The sequence below is a fragment of the Mangifera indica genome, chromosome 7, assembly GCF_011075055.1.
Source record: "Mangifera indica cultivar Alphonso chromosome 7, CATAS_Mindica_2.1, whole genome shotgun sequence".
In the NCBI taxonomy this organism is placed as follows: domain Eukaryota; kingdom Viridiplantae; phylum Streptophyta; class Magnoliopsida; order Sapindales; family Anacardiaceae; genus Mangifera; species Mangifera indica.
Window position 1 is genome coordinate 1599758 of NC_058143.1, and position 21662 is coordinate 1621419.

The following is a 21662-nucleotide window of genomic DNA, read 5'->3' on the forward strand; positions in this document are numbered from 1 at the left end:
CTCGTATTTTTCAGATTTCTGAAGAATTTTTCGATTGTTGTCATTCTAGGGTTTTTCAACTTTTAGAATTCGAATTTCAGTTCCGTTTTTTCGAATTTTATCGTTTTACGATATATCGACTCATATTTTTCAGATTTCTGAAGAATTTTTCGATTATCGCTATTCTAGGGTTTTTCAACTTTTAGAATTCGAATTTCAATTTCGTTTTTTCAAATTTTATCGTTTTACGATATATCGACTCGTATTTTTCAGATTTCCGAAGAATTTTTCGATTGTTGCCATTCTAGGGTTTTTCAACTTTTAGAATTCGAATTTCAGTTCCGTTTTTTCGAATTTTATCGTTTTACGATATATCGACTCATATTTTTCAGATTTCTGAAGAATTTTTCGATTATCGCTATTCTAGGGTTTTTCAACTTTTAGAATTCGAATTTCAATTCCGTTTTTTCGAATTTTATCGTTTTACGATATATCGACTCGTATTTTTCAGATTTTCGAAAAATTTTTTGATTGTTGCCATTCTAGGGTTTTTCAACTTTTAGAATTCGAATTTCAGTTCCGTTTTTTCTAATTTTATCGTTTTACGATATATCGACTCGTATTTTTCAGATTTTCGAAGAATTTTTCGATTGTTGTCATTCTAGGGTTTTTCAACTTTTAGAATTCGAATTTCAGTTTCATTTTTTCGAATTTTATCGTTTTACGATATATCGACTCGAATTTTTCAGATTTTTGAAGAATTTTTCGATTGTTGCCATTCTAGGGTTTTTCAACTTTTAGAATTCGAATTTCAGTTCCGTTTTTTCTAATTTTATCGTTTTACGATATATCGACTCGTATTTTTTAGATTTTTGAAGAATTTTTCGATTGTTGCCATTCTAGGGTTTTTCAACTTTTAGAATTCGAATTTCAGTTCTATTTTTTCGAATTTTATCATTTTACGATATATCGACTCGTATTTTTCAGATTTCCGAAGAATTTTTCGATTGTTTCCATTATAGGGTTTTTCAACTTTTAGAATTCGAATTTCAATTCTGTTTTTTCAAATTTCACTATTTTACGATATATCAACTCGTATTTTTCAGATTTTCAAAGAATTTTTCGATTGTTTCCATTCTAGGGTTTTTCAACTTTTAGAATTCGAATTTCAATTCTGTTTTTTCAAATTTCACCATTTTACGATATATCAACTCGTATTTTTCAGATTTTCAAAGAATTTTTCGATTGTTACCATTCTAGGGTTTTTCAATTTTTAGAATTCGAATTTCAGTTTCGTTTTTTCAAATTTTATCGTTTTACGATATATCAACTCATGCTTAATAATAAAATCACTGAAATCACATATCCATATATAATCACAGATAAAGTATATCATACACATACGCACATACAATAAATAAATACATCTAAACATAGAAAGAACGATAAATAAACAATGAGTCAACTAAATATACATCCGTGAGCTACTCGATACAATGAAAATACAACTACGCCGCTAAGCGTCGACGCATAGAGGTAGACGACTCTCGGGGAAAATGGTAGCTCCGTGACAACGCCAAACACTCAAAAAATCGTAACATAAACACGCCACAGTCACCGGAGCCCAATCCCTGCTGAGGGACATCCGTCGCTCGATGCAAAGTGAAGGAATCACGTCGTAGAGGCCTCCTCGAAGCTGTCCAAAAACTCGTCGCCTCTAATAACGCAGGAATGAATGTCATATACGGTCACATCCGCTGCTCAAGAGTCTCGATATTTCCCGAATATGATACCTCTGAATCGTATACCGTAATCGACCACTCACGGAAATCTATAACTCCAGCGACCCAATGTGCGTTCTTGAAGTTTATAGGGATGAAAACCTATAAACAGTGACACATTTAGTTAATTATTGTTGTTGTTAATCAATTGAATGTAATAGAAATATATATATATATGCTATACCTGATCGACCATCCCCCATGGTTTGTACAGTAGTCCCGGGGTGTACGCTGCATCAACCATCCTCGTAAAGAGCCCCGAAAACTCAAACTCACCAATCGGTGTAGTCTGCCAACTCTTCCAAGCCATCTCAATATGGCCTCCAAAGAATGTGTGGGTAGTCGTCCAACGCTGTGAGACAGTCGACTGATGATCGGCCTGATGCCGACGTAATAAAGCCAAAAAGGAATCCACATGCTAAAATGGTATAAACAAGTTCACGTGTTAGTTATTAATAAATATATCAAGATTTTTACCAAATTATATAGTATAGACAACTCACATCGTCGGTCAACCACTCGCGTAACTCTACTACAAGTCTCCAAAAGCTGTCCTTCGACTTCGATCCTATGAAGTAGACATCATGTGTGTCAGAAGTCGCAGCTCTAGTATACCATGTGAGGACAAATTCCTCACGCTGTGATGCAGAGGATGGAATCGTCATGAGTTGCCGTTTTGCCCTGCCTCTAAGTGGATTTGTATACGGGGTACGAACCAGCGGACCCTTCCGGATGATCCGTCCACGTGCTGTACGAACCAACTGCATGATACAAAAAACTATTAATTCATTATTTCATTTTGCAAAATCATACATATTATTCGATTTATGTTACCTTCTCCACGTATGCGGGAAGAGGTTTAGCTGGAAAATCTTGAATCACTGTCAAGTCCACATCGCGTGCTCCCTCAACCAACTGCATAATTACATATAAAAACATCTTAGTCACATATATTTGTCAATTATATTTATTTACTAATTATAATTGACAAACCTCAATGTGGACGGTCTTAGAAACATCCTCCTGGAAGTCCTCCTCCTGTGAACTAATATCCACAAGCTTTTTGGTCGAGCTCGGGATATCAGCAAGTAACCATAGTCGCTCGTCCTGAAAAAGAGATAAAACTTCATTAAAAAATATATAATATTAAAAACAAATTGATCAATGATATTTCTTAAATCTCTATAACATGGACTTCTGGGGAAGGTGTTCGGGGAGAACCCTCGATCGATAATATATCAATACCGATTCCCTATATACATGAAAAGGTTCAAATGGTAAATGATATTTCATATAAAATATAATATCATATCCAAAAGTTGATATAATGTATAATAATTATCATACCTCATGTGGAGGATCTAAAGAACCTGTATGAGATCCGACCGGATAACTCTCATGAGGAAGACCCTATACGAATATATATTCCCTATATTAATCGATACCCGAAAAAAATACAAAATAAAGTTTCATTAATAAGTGAAATACCTCAGCTCGGACAGGTAATGCAACAGAAGGGCTAACCGATGCGTCCTCTGGGCGACTACCCTAAGATAATAGTAATAATAACTTAATTAGTGACATTTCATAAATAACAATATTATAATACAATAATGACATTTAATAATAAATATAAATTTAAAATGTCATACGAACCTCGTGTGAGTGATGAGATGGTATTGCGGTATCAATGGGGGACGTCGGTTGGATATCGTTGTCCCTCTCCTATACGAATGTAATAATAGTTGTCAGAATAATAACACTATAGACATTTTTTTAAGTAATAAATTAGAAGTGGTTTTACAACCTGAGCGACGAGGGCTGGATATGTACGTGTGACGATGTCCTCCAAACGAGTCATACGATCCTCTAATCAAGTCATCTGGGAAGAGATATCGTCACGTAATCGAGACATCTAGGAAGAGATATCGTCACGTAATCGAGACATCTGGGAAGAGATATCGTCACGAAAACTCGATATCTCACGTAAAATCGTAGCACCCCAGTGCGCTAATGTAGCATCTAATGTAGAAATATTGGGTGCTACGAATGGGGGACACTACTCTGTGGCATGATGGGTAGTGCGGTCCTCCACTCCAGGATGGTCCTCCACTCTAGGATAGTCCTCCTCTCCAGGATGGTCCTCCACTCTAGGATTGTCCTCCTCTCCAGGATGGTCTGCCATCCGTGGGCTCTGAACTACAGGGAAACATATAGGCCGCTCCATAACAGGAGGCTGAATAGGCTCCTCATGTGACTCAGAAGACTCGACGGGTACAGCTAAAGGTCCTGATGCTAGAGACGCCCCATCTCCAATCGCGGTCGGAATCGAAGAAGATGAGGAGGAATCAGCATCGGATAAACCGGTGTACTCACGAATCTCACCATACCAGGGTAAACCCTCCTCGATCAATGATGGACGAAGAGGGAATGTGACATCCTCCTAATGATGAAGATATAAAAGTCAAAATAATTGTAATATATAATGAATTAATAGACTTAATAATTAACTTGTACATACCGGATCACCAGTGAAAATACGACCGATATGAGTCCAATTAGGGACGTCTCGCGTACGCCACCTAAACATACGTGGGGCCGCATAGAGATCAACGAGGTCAATCCAATCGTGTAATGTGTCCAGAGTCTCATATATTCAATACTGCAATATAATCATTTACGATTTAAATAAATCATTTGACATTTTTTCAAATTAATATATATAATCAATAAATTAAAACTAACCTGAAATGCGAAAGGAAATCCGTAGAGGTCGTATCTACGCATCTCAGGCATCCGTCCAGAGCATACTCTGTCACTCGCCTGTGACATAGACTCGTATCTCATCTGCCACACGGGTACACCCCAAGGATAGGAATTAAACCCATCCAGATGATCGACCAACTGTAAATACTCTAAAGACACCTTCTTTCGCCGATCATTCCCTAACAAAACCATGTGAAGAACATACAATAAGGCCATCTTGACTGCATCAATATCGTCATCCCCCCACGGCCTTGACAAGAAAACACGCTCTAGGTCATGATACTGCACCTTCAGACAACCTCGAAAGTATGTATCTCTGATCCTATGACTGGAGGAGCGAGGAATATATGAAGAAATATCAGTGCGTCGACTAAATGAAAGACCCGTCACCAAAGCAAACGCAAACGGGCTAAAACGAACATCAACCCCGCTAATCCGAAACCAAAACTCATCTCTGGCAGAGAATCGATATAGCTGCCGTAGTATAAATGAATGAACTAATATACCAGAGAATTTGGTCTCGGGTAAACGAAGAAGATACCTGAAACATGTCCTCTCAAATAATCGTAACTGCTCCGGGGTTAGTGTAGACATAATCCTAGATAATGTTGTGCGCTGTGCACGACATATCAGATCTGTTCGAAAGTGTCTGGACTCATCGGGGATTCGCAGCTCACTTTCAACACATCTTCTTTTGCGAGAAATTTCCTGTGAAAATTTACAAAATTCGTTAGCCATTCATAAATAGCAAATATATAAACAAATGTCTTCATGGAAAAATCATAAAAAGAAAAAAAATACAAAACAATAAAAGAGGTGATTGAAAAATTTTAAAAATAAGATTTCAAGATTGTAAAACGGTAAAATTCAAAAAAACGAAACTGAAATTCCAATTCTAAAGGTTGAAAAACCCTAGAATGACAACAATCGAGAAATTCTTTGGAAATATGAAAAATACGAATCGATATATCATAAAACGATAAAATTCGAAAAAACGGAACTGAAATTTGAATTCTAAAGGTTGAAAAATCGTAGAATGGCAACAATCGAGAAATTCTTCAGAAATAGGAAAAATACGAATCGATATATCGTAAAACGATAAAATTCGAAAAAACAGAACTGAAATTCGAATTCTAAAGGTTGAAAAATCGTAGAATGGCAACAATCGAGAAATTTTTCAGAAATAGGAAAAATACGAATCGATATATCGTAAAACGATAAAATTCAAAAAAACGGAATTGAAATTTGAATTCTAAAAGTTGAAAAACCCTAGAATGGCAACAATCGAAAAATTCTTCGGAAATCTAAAAAATTCGAGTCGATATATCGTAAAATGATAAAATTCGAAAAAACGGAACTGAAATTCGAATTCTAAAAGTTGAAAAACCCTAGAATGGCAACAATCGAAAAATTCTTCGAAAATCTAAAAAATACGAGTCGATATATCGTAAAACGATAAAATTCGAAAAAACGGAACTGAAATTCGAATTCTAAAAGTTGAAAAACCCTAGAATGGCAACAATCAAAAAATTCTTCAAAAATCTAAAAAATTCGAGTCGATATATCGTAAAACGATAAAATTCAAAAAAACGGAACTGAAATTCGAATTCTAAAGGTTGAAAAACCCTAGAATGGCAACAATCGAGAAATTCTTTGGAAATATGAAAAATACGAATCGATATATCGTAAAACGATAAAATTCAAAAAAACGGAACTGAAATTCGAATTCTAAAAGTTGAAAAACCGTAGAATGGCAACAATCGAGAAATTCTTCAGAAATAGGAAAAATACGAATCGATATATCGTAAAACGATAAATTTGAAAAAACGGAACTGAAATTCGAATTCTAAAAGTTGAAAAACCCTAGAATGGCAACAATCGAAAAATTCTTCGAAAATCTGAAAAATTTGAATCGATATATCGTAAAACGATATAATTCGAAAAAACGAAACTGAAATTCGAATTCTGAAGGTTGAAAAACCCTAGAATGGGAACAATCGAGAAATTCTTTGGAAATATGAAAAATACGAGGTCATTACATCGTAAAATGTGTCCAAGAGGCACAAAAATCGAGAAAGTTAATCTAAAATTCTAAAACTACGTATTGAAAAATCTTAAAACAGAAAAAACGGATATAAAATTCGAAAACTACGTGTCGAGAAACCCTGGATGTGAAAACTATAATTTACCCCCTGATAAAATGTCTATTACAAACAGGTCTAATATTTATCCCTTGCCCCTCAGTAATTCTCGAAGTTTTTACCGCCCCTGCAGTTTCAAAATTGTTAATTTTCCCCCCAATCCACTGTGATATGGCAAATTTCAGAAACGCCTACAGTGGACAAACAATAACAAATGGATCCATAATATTTTTAAAAAGCCACTTAACCCCCCTAACCACTGTCACAGTGGGCTGTTCATCTTTACAGTGGAAAACACTGTTCCACTGTCGCACTGCCGATGACTTCCGACGCAATTTTCGGCCAAAAATCGCTCATTTCGGCCTCCAATTTCAACATAAATCGAATCTAGATATGCTTTAACACAAAACCCCTCAACCAATTTAACAAAAACAGCCAAAAATCAAAACATATTAAGCAATGTTCAAACCGCAAACCCTAATATTTCAAACCGCAAATTCTCACTCAAATCTCAATAATATGAACAATAACTTGATTCAAACAAGATCACGGAAGATATACTAACCTTCTTGACCATTTTCGGTCGCCGGAGAGCAAGAAAATCGTCGGAAATGGCTTCACAGTGGGCCGACAGTGGAGCGACAGTGGAACGCGGTTCACAGTGGGTGAAAAGTCTATTTTTTTTGGATTTGCACAGTGATTATGGGCGTTTTACAGTGGGAATTATGAAATTTTAGCTTGTTTATATAAAGGGGTAGTTTAGACATTTCACAAATGTTGGGCATTTTTGCTTAAATATGAATTTTTTTGGTAATTTTGCTTAAGTCCCCTTACTTTTGCCTATTTTTAATAATTTTCCTAAATTTTACCTGTAAACCGTTAAAATTAACAAAAATTAATTAGTTTTAAATATAAAATAGTCATTTAATTAATAATATATCAAAGATAATAAAACTTTTTTATAACTCTCCCTGTTAACTTTGAAGACCTGAATACAGTTGGGTCAACTCACAAATAGCGAAAAGACCATCTGTAACACTAGCAATTCGCTTTCTTCCAGTCTTTTGACCTCAATGGTTATGGATAGAATTAACAATGTGGTTTAGAGAGGTTCTTCCAACACTAGCAAAATTTTTTGTGCAGTTACCCTTTTTATTTAGAAGTTACTATTAACTATTTGTCATATGATCTATATATAAATGGTTTAGAGAGGTTTAACAAAGACGTGTTATATATGAGTTGCAAAAGTGAGAATATTCACCCAAGCTACTGCTTTGTTGAGTTATTATGTTCTCAAAACAAATAATGCATGTTTCATCTACTTCAAAGAAATTTTTGAATTTTTTCATGAGTTCATCCAGTTTTTTCCTATATCAAAAAGCATTAGACACATAAGAGAAAAGTAAAATGTGTTTTGGGAATCTCATTCTTTAAAATCTACAGATTTTCTTCTTCTGCTTTTTATTCCTATCAAATATTATTGTGTACTTCAAATTGTTTCTTTTGATAGGAAGACAAATAAGGCAGTTTGCTTGTGGGTTTGTTGATCAATATAAAGTCGACCAATATGAGAGACCTTTTTCCAGAAAGGGGACCTCATAAAACTAAGGTTAAAGACAACGTATCAAGAAATAATTTTTTGGTGTGAGTTCTTAATTCCTTCCTTCTTATATTAAAGCCATTTATCAGCATGTCAACAAGATGTTGGCAGACACGTTAACCAACTTTTATAAATCTTCCTCGTATGGCAGACATGTTTGAAATGTTTTGGATTCTATCCTTCATCATTATGTTTTAGATATAGGTCCATATCAACTGATATTTACTACTGACAGACAAGCTCGAAAACTTTGTGACTAAATCCATACTTACCCTGACAAGATTTTACCATATGAATGACGGTAACACGTATAATGGATACGCATCATATTTAGATGAAAGAGTTTGGACAAAAGATAAATTTGCAACTTCTCCGAAACTACTTAGTCCAAGTTCATTTGCATGGATTCCTCCAAAGTTAAATACTGACTGGATTTCAGTTGTATTGGCTCCCTTAATATCATGGTGAAGGAATCGCCCACAGCAATAGAGTCGTTAGCATCAACACTGATCATGTCCATCGCTGATTTATATATTATCTGAAGAAATATTAGAAAGGTGTTATAGCAAAGTTGACTGCACATGTAAAATGATACGATATTCCTAAAAAAATAATAATAATAAATAACTGAACAATTTTATTAAGTAGAACAAAACTAAGCGATTGAGTGACCTTATCCGGGTTGCCCATCCATCTCACTTCACCTCCAAGCTTTTCATATCTGGATACCAATGTACCAAGAAGAATCAACAAAATTTACATCTCAATTGGTAAGATAACAAAATTCCAAATTCTGCAATTTATATATAGAAAAATTTCAGGTTCTATGTAATAGGCTAGAATATGAACCGAATCACTGGCAACAGGTATAAAAATGTAACAACATATTCAAAGCTGCCAACACAAAGCAAGGTATTGGTTTACTAAAGAGAATGGAATTTACTGAGCATACAGGCGGAGGCCTAACCTCAACAGTCACATAATCTGGATTGACTACAATCATAGGAATTTTCTTAGCTGCACAAACCGCCAATATTTTTTCAAGATCCTCAAGACCAGTAAGACATGCCTCTCCCAAAGGGAGCCCCTATGCTTCAGTACCATGGGCCAAAATAAACTCAACTTCTTCTACATTCTCTTCAACTTGAATTGACTACTAAGTGGTTATACAAACAATCACAGAAACCTAAATTCAGAAATTTTGCTCATTTTGAATGAACTAAATAAAACAGGGGAGACCATCTTACAATGCTACAATGATTATATTTATGATAAATGAGTAGAGCACCTAAATATGTTTAAACACTCAAAATTTGAAGCACATTCTTAACAACCAGGTCACGTTTTTACCTTTTTCCCCAAAGGGCACGTTTTTATTTTACCCTTGGGAGTGAGAGTTTCGAGCCTCTGATACTTGCCAATTTAAACAAGTTGAAAATGGTTCATTCTTGAAACAAAGATTTCTGACAAGAACCTTTCTTAAAATTAATGCTACTCTATTTTTTTATTTTCAGGTGCCTTACTTTGATCAAACAAGGAAAGAGAGAATACTAGACAATGACATGTTATTAGATTTAAGTGAAGCGCCAAGAGAATTAGAAGAAACAATTAGCTATTAAACTTTATTACTTAGCATACCTAAAGCGATATAGCACCCCGTTCACTCCAAGAAATGTGAATGCAAGACCTTATGAGTGCTGCTGATACAGAGAGACCTTGAGTTGCTGTGGACCTCACTGTCAACTGGACGGTTCTGCTGCTGCTGGTGGCTGTTGAATCAAGAGTTCTGGGTTGCGTCGGTGGTGTATCTGATTGTAAGAGTTGTTGAGTTGTAATGTTATGTAAAGATTTGTAAATCAAACACAGAACAGTGAATAGCAAGACTGATTGTATTGATAATATTCTCCAGAAATACAAATACAGTTCATCAACAATATAAGTTTTCCAACTCAGAATACTACTACTACTGCAATCCTAAATAACAGAAACATAAACATAAACTCCAACATTTGAGAGGCCGGTCTCTCCCACCCTAGTCTTTTTCTCTAATTTTCTGCCTGCCTTTCTTTTCCCCTCCAGAGCCTATTTCATCATTCCTTCTGTAACTACCTCCCTCATGTGCTGTCACCTCAGCATTGAAGATCTCAGTGATCCTTTCATTTGGTGGCCTGGACACTAATTCTTCATGGCTGTCTCTTGTTTGCCTTCCTTCTGGATGACTGCCATCTGTTGCTCCAGGATGCTTGCCATCTGTTTGCTTCTCAATTTGGCCAACTGTCTCTCCAGCTTCAGCTCTTTTCCTTTCTTTCCTCCTCACATAGACCTTTGCCCTAAAATTTTGCCGCCCATCAAGAGGCACCTTGTCCTCAAGGTGCAATGCCAGAAAGAGCTATATGAGTTTGCTATAGAGTTTCCATGAATTTTCACATATAGGCAATCCTTTCCACTTAATTAGCAGCTCCAAGCCCCCTTGCCGATTGTACTTGTGTGCTAATACACATTAATAGCCATTTGGGCAACTAATCATGCATCAACCTACATCTAAACCTGGAAAAGGCCTCCTAATCAAGGGTGATGACATTCAAATTAACCTGCCAGTTTACGCAATCAATGACAAATAGCAAGAACAAATCTGTACATAGAAAAAGGGTTTTCTCAAGTCAAGGTTACTCAAGCATAGGACTTCTTCAATATTTTGGAAAAGAATTAGTGTCATTGTTTTTTTGAAAAAAGTTATACACCTAAAAGACAAAGCTATAAACTCAAACCTGGCAGTGTTCCTCTGATAATGCTTGATTTGACCGAATTATCTCATGCAAGTCTGTATCCATGAGCTCATATGCAATATAAACATCATTAAACAATTCCCTTTAAAGTGGCGGAATTATATCCCTTATTGCATCAACCTGTAAAAAAATGCTACTTTGGTTATAGATAAATTTACTTCTATTTCTCTTACTGAAGAATAATAAATATGCATGATGATTGTAAACAAAAATACAGGGCTCCAGGGCCAAACAAGGTCTATAATACCAGAAAATGGAGCCAAAAAGAGAAAAAAATGACATTAGAAAATATCAAAAACAAACAATGAAGTATTGGAACTCCACAAAATTAAAGAGTCTCCCCAAGGAGAAGTCAAAGCCACTACAATGATGTTAGAGAAAAAGAAATCTTGATATGATGAGTGATGACATTCTCCTTCACTAGCCCTTTTATTGTTGTCCATTGTGAAGTCCACATCAAGCAGGAAAGAGCCAAAAAATAATACTAACCAATCTATGTACTCAAAAACATTTCCTCTCCAACTCCTAAAAGAGTTCTTCAATATTCCAGGAAGGAGAAAATTCAAAGTAATATATATCTCAATATGGCATATGCTTAAAGAAGAAAATGATCAAACTTTTTCCCATTAATAGTGCACAAACAGCCCCAGCCAAGGACGATCCAATGTGGCAATGCATGTAGGAACCAAAAAAGGAGATAAAAGTTATTGATCATAAGCCCAAATATAAGACCTTCTATATTGATAAAATGGCCCCTTAGAAGCAAGTGAAACCCTAATAAACAAACTTACCAGTAATATATCCTCCATATTCATTAATCTAATCCATAATTTTCAAGGGATATTAAAAATATCTACAATGATTTCAAATTCAACGTTCAATGCATCTTAGGATTCAAGGATTTCATTAAAGGACAACTTCCAGCAATCCCTTGTAGCAACTGCTGGAACCTTTTAAGCCATAGCACAGTAATTTGCTTCTGTGCTTGATCTAGCAGTCACATTCTGCTTCTGACAAATACTACAGTGTGAGACTAACACCAATGAAGGTACAATACTGCACTGATATAGAATGTCAGTCAATGTGACAACCAACCCAATCACATGTAACCAACCTATCACAGTGAGAGAGTTAGAGATGCAACAACCCTCTTTACATTTGCACACTTTCAAACAAAAGTTCAATCCTAATCAGCACTGAATAATAATAGATTTGTACATGTTCATTCCATTTCCACAAACAAAACATAAATATAAGCATCTAAGAAGCTCGAACGACCATTAACAATGTGCACAAATATGCAAAATTAGAAGTCAGAGACTTCTCTTCTCAAAAGATGCCATAGTTTACCAATCTTCTCCCATGTTTCATCATAAAAGATATCTCATCTACAAAAGCCTTGTACACACCAGTACTTCCACTCCATAAACTAACCCTTGAGTGCTTCTAACAAAACTATAAATCCAATCTCTTCTGCCCACACTATATTTTTAAACACATAATTCCTTAAAAATGCTCTGTCTCAAAAACAGATCTCCCTAACCACTTACCAACGGAGTCCAACCACTTAAATACCTTTATCAAATTGATGGCTTACAGAATTTCACCAAATTCCCGCACAATAGCTATATGTACATATGATTATGCAAATACTATCCTTTCACTTTTTATAAAAAAATTAACCACAAATATTATCAATTTCACAGCTTGGGCAAATAAAAATATAAGCACATGTCCATGCAACCTACGAACAGCTAGCTATCTCAACTACACAATCTTTACAATATTGTAATGTCAAAACAAAAACAAGTCCACTGGTATCTAGCTCCATAACAGAAAAATAAAATCAAAATACCATCCATCCAATATGTTGCTTCTTATAACTGAAGCCACCACAAAAAAAAGAAAAAAGGAATCAGCAATTATCACTCACTGACGTTTTCATGATCCATGTGCCGAAGCAACTTGATCTCATGAAGAGTCTTCTTTGCATCAATCTTAATATCAAATGCATTTGCTATCTTCTTTATTGCCCCATGCTCATTTGTCTTCAAATTCAACGCTGAACTAATAAACAGCCAATAGAAGATACTCAATACATTTCCCAACGAGAGAAAAAAGAGAAGGAAACACTCCAAACAACCTCATTACAGATAAAACTCACATCCATAAAAAGAACCAGAAAACATACCATCCACAAACAAAACTACATGCACACTCACTCACTTAAAACAGCCAAGCTTTCACCAAAAGATTTGCAATTCCGACTAGCAGCACTTCTGTACACCCTCTACAAATTCAATCTTCATATTGATATTTTTTTCATTTCTCTTCAAAGAAATGGCTACAAATTCCTATACATGGAAGTGTAACTTCCATCGAACTACATGTTTCTAAAAGCTAATACGCAAAAAATCAGTTTTGATAATTTTTTACCTTCTAAAATAATCTCTTTATTCTTCTTAGCTTATATTCAAGCAAATAGCCACACATTTAACTTATCTTCACCATGTAACAGCTTCAAATACCTCAATAAAAAATCTACACCCGCCAACATAAAAAGAAAAAATTTCACTACATAATAAAAACCCCACAACACAACCTTCAAAAATAATCAAAATCCAGATAAAACTCACACTCATAAATCAAAACACATAGGAACAAAACAAACCCACGTGCTTAAAAAAGACTCTTTAACAACACTGAGACAGACTGAGATAAATGAGTTAGTGAGAGAGTACCAAACGATGCCATATGCGCCCATCTCGATGGGCATAATAGGGGACTTATACTTCGCCGTCACTTCAAATGTGTTCCCAAGTATGTTGTACTAATAAATCGTCTCCCGTGGCTCAACGTCGCCGGGATGTTCTCTATCCCCGCCGCCTGAGGAGCCGCCGGTGGCTGCTGAGGGTCTGATGGCGTCTCTGCCAACTCCGTGTCTGCCTGCTGGGCCGCAGCACCTCCTCCTTCTCCCCCCATTTCGACGCTGTTTTTTTTTTTTTTGGTGGTTTTCGTTTAAGTGAATTTTGTGTTTTTCGGGTAAGAGAAGATCTACGGCCATCTCGTTTATGTTAAATAATTAATGGTTCTAGAATAAAACGCTGAGTTTTGTCCTCCTCCTCTTTGCGAGCCATGCTTACAAGTGTGAATGAATTCAAATTAAACCTGAATTAATTAGAGCCAATTCAAACTTAATTCAAATCTATAATAATTCAAGAATGTCTATTTGGAGTTCAATAAACTAAGATTGTTTTAACTTAAATTTAACTTATTTAAATCAAATAATAAATTTGAGTTGAATAAATAGAGTTTGAATTTAACCTTATTTAAAAGATATGATATGCACTTATCACATCATTCATATTTTAATTAAAAATTATAGTAAATGAAAAATAATTTAAGTCAAATAAATTGTTTCAAAAACTTTTAATTATATAATTATTTGAGATCTGATAAGAGAAAAAAAAATTTATGTCCATGACATTAAATTTTGAGAAAATATTTAAATAATACTTTAAAAAGATTAACGCTAGAGATATATACTATTTGATTTGAATTGACTCATATTTAACTCATAATTTAGATTAAATGAGTAAAGTTTTAACTCATATAGTTGAGCCAGAGTAAAGATCGAGTCAAAGATTATTCTCATTTTCATAAACTATTTAGTTTGAACCAATTAAAATATTCAAAGTTAAAACAATTCAAATCAAATTTAAAATGAAATTACATCCAAACTAAGATTGAATCTCGATTTTTCAAGTCAAATTGAATTTAAGTTAAAGATATTTTAGATTTTAATCGATATTAAACTAACTTTTGTTTGAGTTTGATTTATATCGAATTCAATCCTAATTATTGTTATTAACCCTAGTAACGGTTCAAATGTAACATAGTGAGCCTTTGATAATTGTCCCACCAAATATTATTTACTTTTAAATCTTAACAGTCCACACAAAATTATTATTGACAAAGTGGAGTCGAAACAACCTAACACAGTCTAATAAAAAGCCCAAGATATATAACAATCCAATAATGCAAGGTTCAAAATAATAGACAATGATCAAAAGCTAAGGGAAGTGCGAGTCAGTGAATGGAAAATAATGATGCAATGCCAGAAAAGGAGATCGGTGATAAAGAACTCATGAACAGACATGTCTATTGTCAAAAATATCTTAAATATATTCAAAATGTATTTTAACATATGCTATATATAAGTTGCATAAGTGCTTCAAGATTTGATACTTCTTGCCTTAGCTTAAAGAAGAATGATCCAACTATCTATTAGATAAGGCACCGTCGTATCATCTTGTACATTATTTTCTGGTCTTTTCAACTACTTTCACTACTTATTCTTCTTTGTTTTCAGTTGTTTCTCTAGTACAACATAATCAATGAAGTATAAATGTTTCTTTCCAAGAATTGATTGGTGCTCTTCTTGATTGTTCTTTCTTTTGTTTGTTCCCTGTCACTAATACTAATAGAGGTGCAAACCATTTTCCAACAATCTGTTTTGACAAATTGTTTGTGTATGTAACCTTAAGCTTTTTCTCTAGTTGACCAATTGAACTATATCATGCATTTGTAAAAGAAATATCATAGTGAAGTACGGGTATTTGAATTTGTTTGATGTTTAGGCTTGTTGATACTTGCATGGCTTGATGGATAGAGTGTCTTGCACCAATGGCAAAGTTTTGGAACTAATTCCATGTTGGGTAAAAATTACTATCATATGTTGCCAGCCGTGAGCAAACATTAGAAGTTTCCGTTTTCACTTGATTCTTTTAAGATTTTACCAAGAGCAAATGTTATTTTTCAACGTAGATTTTTAGTTCATGAGCTAGCTATTTCGTTTTATGGTTGATTTAATTTTTATGAGTTGGTGTTAATCCCATGAAATCAATTGATTTATTTTTCATCAATTAGTGGGGAATTTTTCATCAAATAATATTAGAAAACCTGAATATCCAAGTATTACCTTGGCATGTTATAAGTATGTCTTCAAGCATTAGGTAAGGCATCTTATTTGATTCTCATTGTTTCTTTATTCTACCTACATGGTTTAATTCTTTAATGTCCCTAAAACTATGCAATATCAAACTTATGTAACAGAAAATTTCATTTACTTGTGCTGTAGTTAATTTTATTTTCTTATAGGTTCATCTAGTTTTTTCCTATATCAAGAACACATAAAAGAAAAGTAAAAAAGGTTGTTGCAATCTCATTCTTTAAAATCCGCAAATTTTCTTCTTCTACTTTTATTCCTAAGACAAATATTATGGTGTACTTCAAAATGTTTCTTTTGATAGGGAGACTGTTAGGGTCTATGCTTACAATTCCTGCAAGATGGGACACCAAATGCAAAACAATCAAGATGAGGAAGGACCACTTGGGTCAACAAACACACATGACAGCAAAGGAGTAGAGCAGATGGCAATTTCACAGCAGCAAGGACTTCCAAATTTGGGGAGGGAATGTGGCAATCTATGGGAAGGCGTGAATGTAATGAGGATAAAAGGAGAAGAGAAGGATCCAAATAGAATTCAGAGAAGAAAATTTTTGAGAAGGAAGAAGAGGGAGAGTTCCAACCTCTCAGAAGTTGGAGGGATTAGTTTGTTTGAGTCTTTGGTGTTTCTTGAATCTATGTTAATTCCAATGTAAGGAACTTTTATTGTGATTCTGGAAAATCTTTTCAATACAAGCATCAATTTACAAATATTGTTATGATGTTTGGGTGCATTTATCATTCAATACAACGGTAGCTATAATTTGCATAAATTCCATATTTCTGGTTCCAGTATTAGTCCAGTAACAGGAGTGCAGCAGCAAGGAAGAGCAGCCCATAGATCAGCATCTATTTCATCCCCAAACACAGTACAATCTCCAGCAAACATCCCGATACCACTAATCCAGCAACAGTGAAGAGCAGCTTCAAGGCAGAACTCCAAATCTGTAACACCCTGCCACAGAATTTTTTGACACGGTGACATGATGAAACCCCGAGTCTATGAGACAATGATCTAGTGGTTTGTGGCCTTAACCCTTTATAGATTTTCTCCAAGTCACCAGTTGTTTAGTGTTAGTGAACTTAAATTTTCTGACTCTGTGACTAAGTCATCTATAAAAGAAGGAAATAAAATATGAAGAAACTGATAGAGCTAAAGGAATAAATAAAAAAGTTGATACAATAGATAAAATTATAACTTACAATTTTATAAACAAAAAAATAAGTAGGCGAATCAAGTTTTTTAATCTCGCCTAGTTTATTTAGAAAAATTCTTGCCATTTATCCTGCTAAAGCCATTTTGGCCTTCCTTTCTTTCTTTCTCCAAACTATTAATTAATAAAGGATAAATATCAATATTTGAGTTGCATGCAACTAGACAAACGAACATAAAATTACACAACATTGAGAACATTTGTATTAAAAAATTACATAACGATTTGTTAATAACTTGAAATTATCATATTTGATAAACTTTCTCTAGCAAAATATACAAGTAGAGAATACTTTTTCATCTCTACAAGTTCAAGACATGAGATTTGGGTTGGCTACAATCATTGGAATTTTCTTAACTACACAAAGCACCGATATTCTTCGAGATCCTCAGGACTAGTAGGATGTGCCTTTTCAGAAGGGAGCCCCAACGCTTCAGTACCAAGGACCAAAATAAACTCGACTTCTTCGACGTTCTCTACTGCTTGAAGGCCTAGCCGCTACAACAAAAGATTTTTGAGATTTATATAAGTAATATTGAAAGACGTGGAACCCATGTGACTGGTGCCCTTTATTCTGCCACGTCATCGTAATTCCACAGATCAATATTTCGCAAAAAAAATATTGCAAGTAACATGACTTAATATTATTTTTTTTTCAAAAAAAGAGGAATATTTCATCACTCTCAGCGTCTTCCCTCACCTGGTAGACCTAGCCACGATTCATGAACCACCAGTTTCTATTCGGAACCACCGATTCACGGTTCAAAAATATAAGGACCCTGAACTAAAACCGTAACAGGATGGTTCGTTCACGGTTTGAAACCGTCGGTTCCGGTTCATGGCCCCAGTTCAGAACCGACGGTTTCGGTTCAAAACCAACGGTTTCGATTCGAAACTGATATTGAATCGTCAATTCTAATACATGATCTTGATTTAATTTTTACATTATTAATTACAATAATTGAAAATTAAAAGAAAGGCTTGAACTTAATTTTTCAATTAAGCTTCCTACGTATCTTCTTGGGGTTTAGAAGAATCAAAGCCTACGTAGTTCTCTTACCTTATGCATATCTAATAGCTAGCAGTACCCCCTTACCTTATCATTCACCTTCACTATCTTAAGTATTATTTCTCGTCGTCATCGAACTATCTGTAGTTAAATCAAGCGATTCTTCATTAAAGTCCACTTTCATTTCTTGTTGGCGTAATTCGGCTCTTGTCCAATTGTCTATGCATACTTGAGCTTCAATAGATTCGGGAGCCAAACTTGATCGTCTCTCATCCAATATATTACCCCCTTGACTAAAAGTTTGTTCTACTGCGATAGTTGATACTGGTGCTGCTAGAACTTGTTTAACAATAGCTGCTAATATTGGAAAAGTTGATGCGTGTCGACTCCACCATTCTAAAACTGGAAAGTCTTTACCTATATTGCTGTCACCAAACTCAAAAATAGTAGTTAAATAAATATCAAGCTCCGAGGTGGAGTTTAATGTTCCTCTTGGTCTTTTGCCCCTTTGCATCATAATATGATCACCATAACTCATATTTTGGGTTGATGATGGGGCAATAAGTGGTAAAGATGAAGAAGAACCACCATAAATTAATGCATATTCAGCATAAATTTCTTTAATTAAATTCATAATATTAGTTATAGTTAATGGAATATTAACTTCATCTAATTGTAAACATTCATAATATAATGTCAAATAATCTGTGACACCATCTAATTTAAATCTAGGATCAAAAAAACATGCAACAAGAAAAAGTTTTGGAATTATTTTATAGTAATTTAACCATTTTGTTTTCATTATAGAAGCAGCTTCTTGTAGAATAATATCTTGTTCGACTTCTTGTAAAGCTCCAATAATATTAACAGCTTCATTTAAAAACAAATGAGAAGTGGGATAATAAACCCTACTTAAAGTATATGTTGCATTATTAAAATTTCTTAATACATTTAAAATTTTTTTACAAATATCCCAATGTTGGAGATATAATATAATTTGTGGCACATTTTGTGAAATAAATGAGCATAATAAATCCCTATAATCAAATGACTCGTTGAGTAATTCATATGTTGAATTCCAACGAGTCGGCACGTCTTTAGGAAATCTTTTTGGTCTTTTATTATGTTGTTTATAAAATTTACCCCATTCTTTCATAATTTGGGGATGTGTCCATAAATATGAAATTGTTATTTTTATTGGACTAATAAAATTATCAAGACAATGTAAACCATCTTGTACACATAAATTTAATACATGATATGCACATTTAATATGAAAAAATCTACCACCTAAATTAAGTTTACAAATATCAATTAAATCATTTATTGAGGCAGTATTTGAACGTGCATTATCAAATGAAATTGAAAAAATTTTATAAAGTAATTTATATTCTTCTAATATTCCTTTAATTATTCTATAAAAATATTATCAGTCGTATGTCGTTCATTAAACATCCTAAATGATAAAATTCTTTTTTGTAATAGAAAATCGTCATCTATCCAATGACAAGTTATACCTATATAAGAGTGAACTTGCCAATGGTCACTCCAAATATCACTACATAGAGATATACGTCCACTAAAATTTATAAAAAATTGAATTAACTTTTTTTTTTGTTTTTTATATAAACTAAATAATGTTCTTTTTAATGCATTTCTTGAAATAGTTTTATGTGCAGGATTTAATGTAGTTTTACAATAATTATTAAAACCTAAATTTTTGTCAAAACTAAATGCTAAATGATCTATTACTACCATTTTTGCAAATTCTTCTTTACTTTTATTATCACTATACATAAATAAAGATTTGTGTGTAGAACCATACCCGGTTATTTGTGTTTGGCCTCGGCTTTGCCCCATTTTTTTCGGATGCTTTGACTCCAAGTGCCTTTTGAATGTCCCGTATCCACCTCCTTGTTTGAATTTGTAAATTTGCCTACAATAATTGCAAGCAACATCAAAATTACTATATTCCTTTTGTATTTTCTTGAAATGAATTTTGAAAATATCGGATGTAGGAATTTTTTGAGATTGTTGATCCATCTCCATCTATTGTTGATGTTGTTGTTGTTGCTTCACCTCTTCATATTGGTTTTCACTTTCTTGTGAATGAAAATCAGCTATAAATTGATTTTCATTCACATTTGATATATGTGAATATTAACCAAATCTCCTATTACCGGAAGAATTTCCACTACTTGTCATTTTTTGATAATAAATAAAATTAATTATATAAATAAATTATATGATTAATTATAAAAGATAATAAAAAAATAATAAATAAAATTAATTATAGAAATAAATTCTATAATTAATTATGATTTGTATAAAAAAATTGAAATTGAAATTAATAAAAAATTAAGAAAGAATTTAATTAAATTTAAAAAAAATTGATTGAATTGAAAGATTAAGAGAATATTAAGAGTTTAAAGAATGAGAATGAGAGTTTGAAGGATTGAGTGAGAGAGTAGAGAGATTGAGATTTGAGAGAATAGAATTTGAATTGAAGGGGTATATATAGAAAAAAAACTTTTTTGAAAAAAATTAAAAATAGGGGGGGTGAATTGAAATTCTAAAAATTGCAGGGGACCAACAGTCTCCTGCAACTTCTCTGAAAATTGCGTTGGTCCCCTGCAATTTTTCCTTCAAAGCCAACGGTTTCCTGCGCATGAACCATTGGCTTTTTAAATTAAATTCAAAAAAAATTCAAAAAAATTTCCAATTTTTTTCAGTTTAGCACAGTAAACCGCCGGTTCATAAACCGGAGTGAACCGGCGGTTTCACGGTTCCAATTTATGTGAACCGGAACCGAACCGTAGAATCACGGTTTCGGTTCCAGTTTTATCCGGGCCGGTTTCGGTCCGGTTCACGAGCCAAACCGGCCCGTGGCCAGGTCTATCACCTGGTATTGTTTTTTCTTCCCCCGTGGCTGGCTATTCAGGACCACCAATACTGTTGACTTTTATCCACCACCTTCATCTTCCGTTTGAAAAAAGCGCTGAAACCACCTGTGTTCAGTATTCACCGACTCTCCGCTTTGTTTAATCGTCATTGTGAAGGTAAACAAATCATTCGCATTCACTCATTTAAGCTATTTGTGTGTTTGGCTATAAGGAAAACGTGAGAAATCAAAAAAAAAATTAAAGTTTCTGAAGTTATTTATTTGTTTTTGTGGATGTTGTTACTGTATAATTCTAGTTTTGTAAGGAGGTCTGCAACAGTTTTATGTTCTTATCTATCTGATGTTTTGAAGTGTGTTGATCTTATGGGTATTCTGATTAAAGGTTTAATCTCTCCAAGGGAAAACTCTATAGCTTGTGTTCGGTAAATGTTATATTGTAAAATGCTGTGCTAGAAGCTGTTCGATGAAATGTCTCT

At 34.0% G+C, this 21662-nt stretch overlaps 1 protein-coding gene and 2 pseudogenes across 2 annotated transcripts in view; all 3 read right to left on the reverse strand.

Annotated features, from left to right (window-relative positions):
- Positions 1-21662, reverse strand: part of LOC123220615 (putative disease resistance protein RGA4) — a 93906-nt gene that overhangs the window by 17375 nt on the left and 54869 nt on the right. The window lies entirely within an intron of this gene.
- Positions 8509-10768, reverse strand: LOC123220843 (annotated as a pseudogene).
- Positions 10829-14105, reverse strand: LOC123220844 (annotated as a pseudogene).